At 39.4% G+C, this 11,050-nt stretch overlaps 1 long non-coding RNA gene across 1 annotated transcript; it reads right to left on the bottom strand.

Moving 5' to 3' along the window:
- Positions 1 to 4,130: 4,130 nt before the first annotated feature.
- On the bottom strand, positions 4,131 to 8,109 carry LOC140690112 (uncharacterized). Its single transcript, XR_012065290.1, has 2 exons — positions 7,968 to 8,109; positions 4,131 to 4,615 (listed from the first exon to the last, which is right to left on the bottom strand). It is a non-coding gene; the product is annotated as an uncharacterized lncRNA (long non-coding RNA).
- Between the last annotated feature and the right edge of the window lie 2,941 nt (positions 8,110 to 11,050).

The following is an 11,050-nucleotide window of genomic DNA, read 5'->3' as shown; positions in this document are numbered from 1 at the left end:
TCCCATGCTACACTGTTGCCTTTGGACATCTCCTGAAGGGTATCCATGGAAAGTTAGCTAGAGAACCATCAAAACCAACACAAAGGGGGTCACAGGCATTCAGAAGGGGCTCGCTCTTCTTCTATCCAACTCCTAAAACAGCCCCACCAGTAAAGGGCACAAATCCAAGCAGAGAAGGATGGGAAGGGGCACTGGCCCACATGCCCTTTCAGCTACAGGCTCCTCAGTCTGTAAGTCTAGCCTGGGTTGGGCGAGGGGAGCAGCTGTGAACTGGATATGACATGTAAGTTTTACACTAAGCAAGATTAGTTTTAATTACTGGAAACTACAGGCAAGTAAAGACCTGACGTCTGCTCTAGATATCATTATGTGACAGGAACGATTCAATCAACACGAAGTCATAAAAAGAAAACGTAATAGAATATGTGTATTCTTTACACAACTGAGAGTAAAATGTGAAAAAAAAGGCTCAAATAAAAGTCTTGGCTCTACTCCCAAATCCTGGGGTAAAGCGCTTCGCTCTGTAGCTTCTTGACAAATTGGGCCCGACACTTCCTACCTCACCCACCAGGCAAAACTCTGAAGATGATAAGATACATGGTCAAGTACACTACCATGTAGCTGGCACTTAATGAAGTTATTAGTTTTCTGTTGCTGTGTAACAAGTCACCGCAAATTTAATGGCACAAAACAATGCTCACTGGGTTAGCTCACTGTTTTACAGGCTAGAATTGGGGATGGGCTCAGGGGTGTCTCTGCTTAAGGTCTCACAAAGCGAAAATCAAGATGTCAGCCAGGCTGCACTCCTCCTTGAAGAAGCTCACTTGGGTTGTTGGCCAAATTGCATTCAGTCCCTTGCATCGTCAGGGCTGAGGACCTCATTGCCTGGTGGACAGCTGCGGGCTATCTGTAGCCCCTGAAGACCACCCGCCTTCCTTGCCCTGTGGGGTCCTCCCTCTTCAAAGCTACCCACTGCACTTTGAACCCTTCACGCTTTGAAACTCTGACTTTCTCTTCCATCAGTCAGAAAAAGGGTTATGCTTCAAAAAGGCTCACCTGATTGGCTCAGGCCCACCCGGATAACCCCTGTTTCTTAAGATCAACTGATTGGAAATTTTTACTATATTTGCAAAATCCTTCACAGAAGTTTGAGTCTGACTGAATGAACAGAGGGGTGAGAATCTTGGAGGGAGGAGCATGAGGAAGAGCTGTGGAGTTTTGGGGAGGGACAGACCTTTAAAATTCTGCCTACCACGATAAATAGGCATTCACTTTTATTTTCTCAATTATCGTACCATAAAATTGACCTTGAATAAATAAACTTTAATAACGAAATAAATCAATGATGAATGTGGGTGGAATTAGGAAAATTATTCTGTTTATAAATGAAATAATTAATTTATATTCCCATGTATTAGCTTGCTTTTCATAAGCTGCTAATTATACAATAACTCTTGATGAGACTTGAGTAAATATTAGTATGTTGGAGAAAATGCCAGATAATTAAAAAATTCAGGTATGATTACATTTCTTTTCTACATCGAAAAATATGAAAATGTGAGGTGGATCTCCATTGTAATTTCTGCTTGTACTTTAAGAAAATATCTCGAAATTTCCCAACAACAAATGACCTATGCAAGCATGAAACGTCAGTAAAGGATGTATTCGTGTGCAACACTTTCACAGAAAGACTTTATCACAAACAGGCTAGCAGGGATCTCAGACAGATGACAGTTACACTCCACACAGATTTCCCCTCAAAGTCAGGGCTAAATAACTCCAGTTTTTTATTTACAGATACTATTCAGGGGTGATGTGTGTGTTTGTGGAAAGTGTTTTCAAGCTTACAAAATGCTTTCACGTGCATTACCTCTCTCTTTTGCTTTAAGATCAGTCCGTGCTAGTTAATGCCTGCCTCTCTTTACTTTCCAACTACTCTGATTTAATTTGTAGATATCATGACTTTCCTGAAAAATGCACAAAGTCATATTTTTCAGAAGGTCACATTCAATAACCTTCCAAAGGACTAAATTTTAGGTGCATCTGAATTAACTTATGCTAGAGAGTGTCTTCCTTCACCTGCCGCTGGACCAAGGATGCCATCTTTTTTTTTTTTTTTTCTGTATCGCTGTTGTTTCGTTTTGTTCCTGATGATTTCAGCAATGTTTCAGGGCTCCTTTGACCCATCCCGACTCTTAACAACTATGTTTTTGACCTGAAGATCCCTTTTCTTCCCTGCATCCGCCTTTTCTCTAGGATTTTATTCTGCCAGGTCCTGCCTCTCTCAGGGTGGACACCTCTGCGTAGTTATCCAGCTTATCTCCTAAGTTTGACAACAACAAGGATTGTTTTTGTCTTGATTTTCTCCCCTGGTCTTAAATTTCCGGCACACAGAACTTCTGTTGTGTGGGTGGGAAATGTGTGCTCAGGTTGAATGTGGGACATGTGGAAAGCCTAGATCAAATATATGCATTTCTGGAAAGGGGAGAAGGGAACTCAGTCTTGGGGACAATTGGGACATGGACCACGAACTCCCCTCCCAGGATGTTGTGTATAGTCATGCCTGCCCTTGGTCGTCTTTGGATGAAATTTAATGAATTAAAGAGTGGGACCCTAATTTGTAAATAGCACGTATTAGAAATTTTTAACATTAATAATTAATAGTGGTATAAAATAATTTAAAAATGAGAAAGGACGGGATAGGGAGGAAAAAAAAAAGAAAGGAGACACTGTGTGGTGCTAAAATACTCCGTGTCTGGAGTCAGAACCACCAGGATCCAAGCCTGGCTCCGCTACATTTCACATATGAAACCTTGGACGTGTCTCCGTCCTTTTGAGACTTGGTTTCCTTACCTGGAAAATCGGGGTGATGGTATTTCAAACACCACACATTTCTGTTATTTTTATCCAATAGGTTTATTGTTGTTTGGTAAAGGAAGAGAAAGGAAGAGGGACTATTTAAATACACAGTGAATTTTTGATGTAACAATTCTCAGAATGCCCATTTGTGTGCCAACAAGTAGAAGACAATTTTTGCAATTTTATAAAGCAACATGCAAGCAAATAAAAGACTTACGTGTTTCCCAAAACTATCTTGACCATAGAACACACTGGATCCTTCCCATTGCTTATAAACGCAGAAGCAATTTCTGAACTGAAAATTAGTAATGTGCTCTTTTTTGGATGTTATGCAAAAGATCCCATCATGGGCACAAACAGGAAATACTGCAGGTATTCGGATAAAGGCCCACCCACATGGTGTTACTTTCTGACTGGCCTGCGCTGTGCTGTGACAAAGAACCCATTCTGATCAGCTGGAGTCTGCAGTGGTAAATGTGGGTTTTCATCAATCCACATTTCTTGCCTTTTTACTAACAGACTCATCACTTGGAAAGTGATGGTATGACTGGTAGGTAAATACAGTCTATAAACCATCAAGAGTTTGGTGAGTTCTCTTCTTGGGATTCACCCACTCTGAAAAATTTCATCTCTCTCTTCTACTGGTTCATATTATCACCTTAGCGTCCTGGTGAAAAATACCCAAAGAATATATGGTAAAATAATGCTGGGACTAAAATACTGAGTGAAAAAATCAAATAAGAAAATGTCTATTAAAAAAAATAGAACGATTACAAAAAGAATCCAGAAAGACAGATTATCATAGCATTAAGAGTATCTTTCTATTTGGATTTATAAACGCTGTGAGCACAGCTTCCTTGATAATTCCTTAAGTCCTTCCTTTGCTGGATAAAATACCAGGCTCCAGGTGGAATAGGAGGCAAGGGAGAAATCTGGTGAACGAAGGGAATTGTAATTTTAAAAATAAACATGGATATGTCCATTGGAGAGATGCCTTCTAAAACAGATTTTATGTTATCAGTGAAGAAGATAAGTTTTGCCTTTATTTTTCACTTAAAAAAAAAAGCTTTTATGTGGCCCTAATCATTTATCTTAGGAAAACATATCAGGGTGAATTGGCTTTCCAAAATAGGAGTATAATGAGTGGGTACTTAAACCCCATTTCTTATTAAAATCAAAGCAACTTAGGATAATGGTGGATAAAAACTTCTGTGGTCAGCCTTTCACAAGGAGCACCATGTGGAGGGAATGATAGCAAATGAATCCTTCGGGAATGGCTGCAGAATTTCTGTAGAATTAGATGCCGACGGTACTAATGGTGGTGGGTTGAATAATGGTCCCCCACAGAGGCCACCATAGATATTAAGTCCCTGTTCCTAACCGCCAGAATCTGTGGGCAAGTACTTTACCTGGTAAATGACTTAACAGCGATGATTAAATTACAGATCTTGAAATGGGGCGTATATCTTGTGTCATCTGGATGGGACTGATACAGTCAGTCACCAGGGTCTTCAGGAGAGCAGGAGGATCAGGGTCAGTAGTTGGAGATGGGATGATGGAAGCAAGAAGCTGAGGTCATGCAAGGAACGGGTCCAGAATCCAGGAATGCAGGCAGCTTCTTGGAGCTGAACAGGCAAGAAATTGGAGCTTCCAGAGGCATGCAGCCCAGGTGACACCTTGGTTTTAGACTTCTGACCCCCAGAGCTGTGAAAGATACACTCATCTTGTGTCAAGTCACTAAGTTTGCAGGAATTTGCTGCAGCAGAAACAGAAAAAAAAAAAACCCACTAATGTCAGTATTTCTACTGGTTTTCATCGGTGAATATATCAGAAATGAAAATGCTGGCTGAAAAACATGATCATTTGCAGACTAGATTTTCCTGGACTTGGAAAGAGATTTGTACCTCAAATAACAAAATTGAAAAAATCATAAACAAATATGGTAACAGCTAGGTATACCAAGCACATCCCTGTGTCCCAGACAGTCTGCTAATCTTCTAAACGACATTAACACGTGTAATTGAATTCTCACACTGCCTGGTGAGTTGAGTGTTAATAACCACTTTATAAAGATAAGAAAATGAGGGCCAGAGAGAAAATGAAGTTAGTCAATAGGAGAGTTTGCAAATGCTTCTGCTGCATCTCTATTATTAGGGGAAGGAGGTAAAAAAGAAATAACCTTTAAAAAAATGTTCTGCTCTGGAAGGAAACAAAGACAAACTTCCATTTTTGTCGACATTTGCCACTTTAGGAAAAAAGGAGGCGAGGGGCATTCTGCATTAATTGTAAAGTATCTTCAATGATGGCTTTAAATATATCACTGTAGAGTTTCTTTCTAATGTAGTATTAACATTAGAAATCAATTCATTAGACAATTCTAATTTTTCTGGCACTGTGAATCTGTCCACGAAGGCAGGCTGATAGCATACTGATACTCCTTTATAAGGATTTCACAAGTGCATTTAGGTAACCCAAGATATTACTTTACACATATGCCTGCATACATTGCAATGACAGCTGATTTTCAAAACAGCATTTCTAATCCTGGCTTCTGCGATATTGCTTCAGTCTTTCTATAACATTTTGCCTCAAAGAATTCTTGATAAAGTATAGTAATATGTTTCCAACCTCAGTGTAATGAGAAAGTCTCAGTATGGAAATAAAGTGAGAGCAGTTACTCAGCCCGGCACCAACGTACGTGTGCGTGTTCATTCCTTAGAGCTCAGAAGATCTAAGGCAAAGCTTATTTTAACAAACTACAAATGAGATTAAAAAAAAAACCTGTATAATGTTTTATGACATCTAGTGTTCTTTTCTGGAAAATATATTCATGGCCAATCAATAATCATCAAAAATAGACACTTTATGAATATGTGTATTTACAATAGACCATTTTTAATTTATCAGACATACATCATAATTTCAATTCATTAGTTTTCAATAAGAAATAGAACTTTTGAGCTGACTGGATACTTTCTTTCAGTTTCCCAGAACATTCTCTACCAGGAAGAAGGCTGGAGACAGATGGCCAATTGTTTCTTCTTTAGATCATCTTTTTTTTTTTTTTCTAGATTCTATGTAGACAATCACTTTTCCTTAAACACGCAGTTTCCTCAGACAGATTCAGTACATTTATAGGAACACAGATTTTTTTACACATTATGATTCTAGCCGTGGTTCATCTGATTGGGCATTTGCATTTCACAAATTTTAATCAAAAACACTTGCAAACTATTCTTTCCATAGGGTACATTTCTTAGATGTTAACCTCATCATTATCTTAATTCTTCCCAACTTTGGGGAAACCCTTATGTTACCCCGTGATGACAGAATTCATTACCCTGTTTCAGTTTCTCTCTCTCCTTCCCTCCCTCCCTCTTCTCCTTTCCTCTGTCCTTTTCTTCACTTCTTCCTCTGTGATCTTTTTTCTTTTCTTAGTTTTCCCTCTTTTCTTTTGTAAAAAATCTGCTTTTTTTTTCTAAACTGAATTATAAAATTAAATTTATGGAATATTTGTCCAAATACCATTACGTTTCCTATGTGCATAACTTCATCTATATTCCAACAACCATAGCAGCATGGATATATTTTATTTTATTTCATAATTTATTTCTCCTTAAGCCTGACCAGCCTGCCTGCAAACTCCACAGTTTCCATGTAAGACATTTCTGTCAGTGTCAAATTAATAACTCGTGGAAGAGTTCCTCTTCTTATTTCAATGGATTAAGTCTTTGTATTGGATTATGTAGATACTAGAGTAAGATGATCAGGAACATATACTCAGCCAGGTCACATTGCTGACATAATGGAGTCACTCACCATCCTGCAGCCATGAAATAACAAGGCTGAAGAGGGCCACAGGGCCACAGGTACATATGGTGAAACAGAAAAAAATACCAAGTGTAGGAACTGAGGACACAGTGGAGCTACTGAATGAGACCTAGTTTTCCTCCACTAGAACTTATTTGTGGAACAAATAAATCCGTCCTGTTTTAAGCCACCAGAGTTAAGTTTACCATTTTTTGTAGCTTAAGATAAGCATAAATAAAAACGTATCCATTATTCAATTGGGCATATATCTTTAGAGCTTCATAAATGTCTCCAGCAAGGTTTTCTTGGGCATACAGGGTGACGTGCTATGTCATTCCAGAATAAAACGTTCACAGTTGTGAGTCTTAATTTATTTCCTCAAGATCGAACAACCAATGGAACTTGATTTTACTTCTCATGCCTAATAAAGCTGAAAAAATGCCATGACTCACTCATTTCAAAGGTACAGATGATTCTTCCTTGGGCATAAGTGTCAATAGGTAGTATTCATAGTTGAGAGTAAACTGCAAAGAGGTTCTTGTAAGTTGTCAGCTACAGTAATTTCCTCATACGTGTTTCTTCTTTAGTCTGTGGGTCATTAAACAGCCAATTGGAATGAGAGGCTTAGACACGAGGAAATTTTGATCTGAGATTTTTTTCCAGAAATGGAGATTTCAGTGTCTTCGGTTGATGACTGTCCAAGAATAGCATTATCTCACGCAGTCAAAAGTACCTATCTAGAATTAGCTCATTAATTAGGTTAAGCACCAGCAGAGAGGAAAAATAAAAAAAAAACCCTGCAAATTAAATGTTGCATGCTACTGCTTCTAGGACACACTTCATTTAGGAGATATCAATTAAGTGAGCTTAGAATCAATGAAGTGATATCATTTAGTGAAACAGAAGAGTCAAGGAAGTCAAAGAAGTAAGTCAGCCTCTACTTTGAGTAAAAGAGACGTGTAGATGACAGTCAGGGTAGAGAAAGTTGAAGGGTGGCATTTAAAGTTGATGGTGTTGGGGGGAGGGTGTAGCTCAAGTAGTAGAGCACATGCTTAGCAGGCACAAGGTCCCGGGTTCAAGCCCCAGTACCTCCTCTAAAATGAATAAGTTAATTAATTAGTTAATTAATTAACCTAATTACCTCCCCCCGCCTAAATAAATAAATAAATAAATTCAATGGTGTTAACACAGTTCAAAAGCTTGGAGAATGAAATACATCAAGCATATCCATACAATTAATAAAGATATAGCACATCCAAGTAATATCATTTCTAAAGCAAACAATGATTAAAACTTACATTTGGTTACGAAACATGAAAAGGTATATTGACGCTGGCCTCCAGCAACGAGCTGAGGTGGTAAGTCCTGAAATCTTCTCGTCCTCCTGAAATGGGCCTCTTTGAGTCATAATGTGAGTTGTTCTGTTCTGGCCTGTTCTGTGCTGGTCTTATCTTAAGATAAACATAAAGGCATTTGAGCACTGTAAAGTGTGTGTGTGTGTATGTGCATGTGTGGGCGGGGCATGTGTGAAAATATGTTCACTTGGTAATTTTCTTTGCTCAAGTACAGAAGAATCTAATGTAAACTGTCACATTATACACATACGAACGCTATAATTAAAATACATAGGAAAATACGATAATTTTAATGTATAGATCCTGAAGATTTCCTTACTGTAAAGTGTCATTATTACATTCAAAGTAAAGACATGGCCAGTAAACTGCCCGCTGCCAGTTTCAGCACCCCCCCCACCCCAATTCCTTTGGTAACAGAACCACCAGATTTGAGCTGGGCACAGGATGCCCTAGAAGAGTGCATTTTTTTTCCCAGTAGTCCTTGCTGGGTACTTTCAGAAACATGATGAAACCCCTCCCCAAATTTGATTCAGATGTGGAGACCGAGGACACTATACGCATACACCAAAGAGTGTGTGAAAAGGTTTATTACTCACATGATCAGACTTTCTGGCCAGAGGAGAGTGACTCCTGGGCAGACCCAACACTGGCTGGAGTTAAATGGCAGTGAAAGGAGGCTGGTTTGAAGTTTTTATGGTGGTGAGGCTGTGGGGCTGGAGTGATGGTTCCTGTCCACAGGGAGACACTTTTCTGGTTTGAACCTTTCATCAGAGTCAAAGGAGGGAGCTTCCAGACTTTCCTACTGGCTTTCCCTAAAGGAGAGGAGGGAGGAGTGAGGTTTAAACATTGTGAACACAAAAGGCTGGAATCTAACTCCATTAATGTAGTCAAATAACTTAGTTGTGATCTATGGAAAGTATGCGTGTAATGTTTCCAACTTCTGGGAATTCTCCTTAAAAGCATAAATGTCCCTAAAAGTCACTGTCTCTCTTATCTTTCCTGCTGGGTAGAATTCAGACTTCGTAGTTGGAATTAGAACTGCCATGGTGACTCATGAGGTCACCTGGAGAAGGAAGACCCCTTGTAGGAAAGCACTCGCAGAAGCATCCTGGGTCTCTGTCATCACGGAACATTGCTTACTTGGTACCACTGACTTTGAGACCAAGGGAGATAAGGACATTTTTAGTCCATGTAAGCCACAGTTAGGTTTGTTTTTCTGACACAACCAAACTTCATCCCAGCTGGTACATTGAGTAAAGCAAAGCCTGTGAACAAAATAAATTCCAGTGTAATTCGGGCAGCCTGGGATGAAAAACCTCCTCTGACGGTCATAATACACACATATCATTTACCATAAAATATTCCCCAGAAAGAAGCATAGTGAGAGAGCAGGTGTTGTGGGAAACTAAAGAAGTGTCAAAGACAAGCCACAAAAGTTAAGCAGTATCACAACACATAAGGAAAATAAAAAGGCAAACATGATTGAGAAGAATATTCTGGGGACAGATAGTTTCCTTTAAAGGGTTGAGGTTTGGTAAGAATGCAGGTTATATGTATGGGAGAAGTGGGGACACTGCTGCACAGGTAGGCTGGGCTTGTATCATAAAAGTCATAATATTAGGGTTAAAGTTAATTGTTCCATTTGTTTTTCAACATAAGCCATGGGTAGATGAGCAGTAGGGGGGTGATCTTAGTTATACGGGGCCATGTATCTCTTAGCTGTGATAGTGAAGCTTGGTTAGTCTTGATTTTATTTTTGCCAGCAGGACAGGAGCTGAGGATACCAGCTAGAACCTGGGACTAAAAACTTCTCAGATGGAAAACAGATTCGTGGAACCTATCCAGTAGCACATGCTGACAATAATTTTCTGAGAAGTGGGACAACACACAAAAAAAGGTTGTTTCAATTAATATCAGGTTGAGTGTTGAGTAATATTACTAAAAGGCATAGCATTGGCTGGAGCCACAGGTGGAATTACATCTATCCATGTGGCTTGCATCTGGAAGGGTTTTCATGAGTAATTGGAACCAGACATTTCTCTCAGTACCAGCTCATCAGAGATGATTAAAGAGAGGCAGAATCCCAGGCCTATGAAGGAACGAGTTATCAAGTCAGAATTAAGTCAAAGAAAAAAACATCTAGGCTGAAGCTCATCGCTTGAAATAAAGGATATGCAGTGGGGACAGAAAAATCAGAACCAGCCAAATAGAAATTTACTCAGACATAATTTCAGACAAGGGGTCGATGCTAATAAATAGTTCTGAAAGCTGGACACACGAGAAGAGGGGATGCAGGTGGAGCTATTGTGTCCTTGTGTAGGGGAATACCCTGAGGAAGGGATGAGACGCAGGCTGGTGGTGTGGAAGTGCAGTAGGCAGCACTCCATAGGAGGTCATGTAGAAGACAGTGAGCAAGGCCAGCTCCTTGGTTAAATTATGCCCTGTTCTCTGGATACCATGAACTTTTTCCATTTTCAGTGACTTGGTTTTTCTTCTCCCATTGCCGCTTCTCCTCTTTGGCATAATTGACCTTGTTTATCCATTTTCTGGTCCTGTCTATCAATTTGCTTAATTGGCTCTTGCGCTCCTATTAATAGATTTATAAATGCCTTAGAGATGGAGGTGGTTCTGCTCCAATCTGCATTCCCTAAACAACTAAAATGTGTAAATAGTATCCATTCAAATAATTTTGGGAGTTAAGTTAATTGACAAGTGTTTAACTGGGTCAAATGGTGCAGAAGTCAGTGGGAATAAAACATGTGGAAAGGAGTAATTTATTCAACACCCTTTTGAATGCTGTCCACGGTGCTGAAGACACCTCTGGACAAGATGTAATTTCTGTCCTCTGGGAGTTTATAGGAGAGTAAAACAGATTACAATATGGTTAGTCTTCAGAGAAGTATCACAGGATGATCTGGGGAAACAGGAGAATTGTACCTAACTAAATGAGTTAGGTGCTACAGAGATCTCTGTGTTACTTTTCTGTTGCTGCTATAATAAACTATTACAAACTCAGTGGCTTAAAA

Source organism: Vicugna pacos, chromosome 28 (genome assembly GCF_048564905.1).
Source record: "Vicugna pacos chromosome 28, VicPac4, whole genome shotgun sequence".
NCBI lineage: Eukaryota > Metazoa > Chordata > Mammalia > Artiodactyla > Camelidae > Vicugna > Vicugna pacos.
Note: the sequence above shows the minus strand (reverse complement) of the source record. Positions and strands in the feature narration are given on the sequence as shown.